This window comes from Rattus rattus, chromosome 7 (genome assembly GCF_011064425.1).
Source record: "Rattus rattus isolate New Zealand chromosome 7, Rrattus_CSIRO_v1, whole genome shotgun sequence".
Taxonomy (NCBI): Eukaryota; Metazoa; Chordata; class Mammalia; order Rodentia; family Muridae; genus Rattus; species Rattus rattus.
In genome coordinates, this window is record NC_046160.1 from 77,756,598 (window position 1) to 77,760,479 (window position 3,882).

The 3,882-nt window shown below is 37.0% G+C and overlaps 1 pseudogene; it reads left to right on the forward strand.

Annotated features, from left to right (window-relative positions):
- The first annotated feature begins 1,144 nt into the window (after window positions 1–1,144).
- On the forward strand, window positions 1,145–3,444 carry LOC116906109 (annotated as a pseudogene).
- Window positions 3,445–3,882: the final 438 nt, after the last annotated feature.

Here is a 3,882-nt window from a genome sequence, read left to right on the forward strand (position 1 = left end):
ATTGGGTGATTGGAAATTCCCCCAGGGAAAGCAGACTGCCCAGAGCAGCTTAGAAGTACCCCCAGAGGACTCAGTGAGTAAGAAAGGTGGGTGGGGAAAGGAAATCTAACTTGTATGGTTTGGGATCCAGAGTTCTGATGAAGGTGGCTAGAATTGGTCTAGCTATATTATAATAGCAATACTCTGCTGTTGGTTACTTAGCTTATTAGGATAAATTTAAATCAAAAGGAGTGACACCTTTAAATAATTTTCTTTCATATTGCTTTGGATACTTTTAATTTCTTAGAATTTAATTTGAAATTCTTTTTCTCTTTTACCTCTTTGGTTACATCTATTCATAAATAGTTCAGTATTTTGGGGAAGTTCAGCATATTAATACAGTTATATAAAAAATTGCTTGTTGAATATATATCCTACAATGGTACTGAATTAATTTATTAGAACTAGCAATTTTAATGATATATTTGATATTTACTACAAATGAATCACTATATCTGAAATAGAGGAAATTTTACAGCTTTTCTTGTTCAGACTTTCTCGTGTGCTCAGTTCTATATTGATCAGAATCAGTGAGCATTGCCAGCGTACTTAGTACCAGACCTTAAGCAAAAAATACTTATGCTAATTTTGTTGTAGGTAACAATCTTTGCTTATGTCTAGTTTTTCACAAAGTAGTAAACCACTTAATTAGTCATTTACTCACACACTCAAATATGTGTGTGAGTGCATCTGTTCATGTGAATGTGTGTGTGTGTGTGTGTGTATGTGTGTGAGTGTGAATATATGCTTACATGTATCTGTCTATGTTTGGTGTGTGTATGTGTATAAACACTTTTATTTTTTACTATAGTGGCATTCACAACTACTTTGCCTTTTTCTCTACTTATAGTCAACATTGATGATAGGAAGTTTTCAGGAGATTTAAAAGGAATTGTTTTAACAGTGAGAAAGAAGATTGTATAGTAGAGTTGTACATCAGAAACACCTTCTTCAGGAATGATGGAATGGAGGATCCAGAAAACTGCTTTATTGCTGTCTAAGCACTTTCCCTTAAAAACTAAAAAAAAGATTTAAAAGATTTTAAGCTAGTATGGAGAAGAGGTGAAATAAATTATGTATCTTCATAGAGCTCTTTCTACTAGACATGGTGTTGAATGCCATGCAAAAGGACAAGGTAAAACATAGGATGATTATGCATGGCTAGAAAGATGGTGGTGCCACTATAGAAAAAATGGAGTCAGGAAGAAGCAGTCATTGAAGCACATGAACAAAGGATACACTTAGTTTTGACAATTCTATGTGAAGACTGAGGAAATGCAAGTGTTGGGGGAGGGGAAGGTACAAGGCTGAGTGCAGTATATTATATGCTTATTGCATGGTGCATGATGTTGTTCTGAATATTTTCAGGAATCATCTAGGAAAGATTAAGATAGAAGGTAGCATTCCTGGAGGTGGCCTACCATTTTTTGTTTGGTCTAGGTTAGGTAAGCTCTATGAGGCAAGGTCCTAAAGAGGCCTCATGTCAGGATTGCTGATATGCCTTTCCTGTCATTATTAATCAATATAATAATACTTTGGCATTAGGCTACCCCAAGAAGATCAACATGAGGATTAACTTTCATGAATTAATGCTGTTTAGATGAATAATGATTTAATAGAATTCCTGATTTGATTCAAATAATTGAAAGAAAAAGTTTTAAGTGATAGTTTTAGTTGTTTTGCTGGAAAGATGCAGTAAAGTTAAAATCAAGAATAGAATGTGCCTACTACTCATAATAGTAAGTAAAAGCTGTGTAATAAGAAATATAATGTTCTCTCATATTACACTAAACAGAAATATAGGCCTGAAACAAATTTGTGTTCAAGGAAAAGCATTCAGGTCCAAGGATGAAGCCACAAGTGTGTACTATGATAAGACAAGGCTAGGTGAGACTTGTTACTTTAAACGAATAATGAACATATTGAATGAAACACTGCTTTGAACTTAATACAACATCTTTTTGTAAATCTCATTTTGTGTAGCATTTTATTTATGAGTTGACTTTCTAAGAATATTTGTTTATAAAAAGGTCAAAGAAATAAAGGTGGTGTGTAGTGTGGTGTGGTATGGTATGGTAGCTTGGGGGCTATGCCCTATCCATCTGACCATCCATCCATCTATCCATCCATCCATCCATCCATCCATCCATCCATCCATCAATCCATTCATCCATCCATCCATCCAATCATCCAACCATCCATTCATCCAAATGTATGAATGCAGCCATTTTCCACTTCATCCATTGTGTGTGTGTTTTCTATGTGAGTGGATCTTTTTTCCTCTCTGGACCACACAGAGGTAAATAGCTGGTCTTCAAAGGGACTTTAACTGGCTTTCCAGAAAAAGGAATGCTAATGATAAATCCTTTCCCTAATTCTGGGCTTTCATTACCTAACACAACATGTGTTAACAGCTAACGCCAGTGGCTTTGGACGACCAATAAGGAAGAAAGTATCAAGTCTCCAGCAGCCATCAGCTGAAAGCATCCAGTACACTCAGGGAAAGTTATAAGGCCAGAGTCTTATAAAGTTATCAGTTAGTCTTTTGGCCACCTCCCGCAGTTGTATTCCATCTCAGCTCATTCCTCTAAGGCCCAGAAGTCTCCTGCAGGGCAGAGAAAGGCTATGCTAATGATCAGGACTCTAGAAGAACTAGAAGATGATTCCAATATTCAATAAGATGATTATGATGTGCATCATTGGACAAGTGTTCAGACCTAGGACAACTCATTGCTAGGCAGAGTGCAGGGGCCATCATGGTACAGCTAAACAGGGAAAGAAAGCAAAAATGGATGAGCATATAGAGATTCTCCACCAAGAAAAAGCAAGCTGGACATTGTCCCATGTGGAATGACAGTGTCAATGACAATTTTTCTCTGACCAATCAGATGTGTATAATCATGATGGAGATGACAGACTTCACAAGAAGCAAAGGTCCCATAAAAAATAAATCTGATGCTATCAATCCTTCCAAAAAGACTACAATAGCTGGTTCTTGATTCAATATGTATGTATTATTAGCCTACCTTCATTGGTTTGCATTAAGCTATATATTGCCAGCAGCTTAACATCTGCAGTAAAGTGAAGGTGTAAGTTCAGAATCTATGAAGAGAATTTAGTGCTGGACATTGCTATGTCACTCATCCAGGCAGTCAAAACCCTAATGAATGATGTTGTTTTCACAGTGAAAGGATCTGACGTAGCCTCAACCAAATACCAGAAGGTCTATGGAACAGCAGAGGCCAATTCTCCAGATGTGTATTGGATGATTAAGGCTCCTGAAAAGCCCCTTGTGAAGGGAGAAAAGCCTGGAGAATTCCAGACACAAGTTCAATTAGGGTCTGTAAAGAAAGCATTTCTCCCATGTTGGCTTTAAATAAATTCAAAGCATTGGATTCCTTCTAGGAAAATAGGCTTCAAACAAGAAAGTCTTTTCCTCCAGTCTGCCCCCCTCTTTCATTCTTTTTCATTTTGATTGCATTTTTGTAAGCATATCTGCCTACCTGGGGAAATTTAGAGAACAGTTCCTGTTGGCTTATAAGATGAGATGATATTTGTGCTACTGCTCTATCAAGTAGCCTGGCAAGTGGAGAGGTGATTTCTGTCCTGAGATGCAACAGAGCTGTCCTTTGCGACATTGTCTTGAAGCTGGGCAAAGAGTTCACACTGAGATGTTCCTGGGAGTGACAGGGATGAGAAAAATAAACTTAACTCTACAAAAGCAAACTCTAATGCATGCAAGAATCATTAGGTTGGCAGGTATATTCATAAGTGAAAAACCCAGAAGTATAATGGTGGAACATAAGAATTGTACAGCTTCTGTTTCAATGCAAAAATGTACTA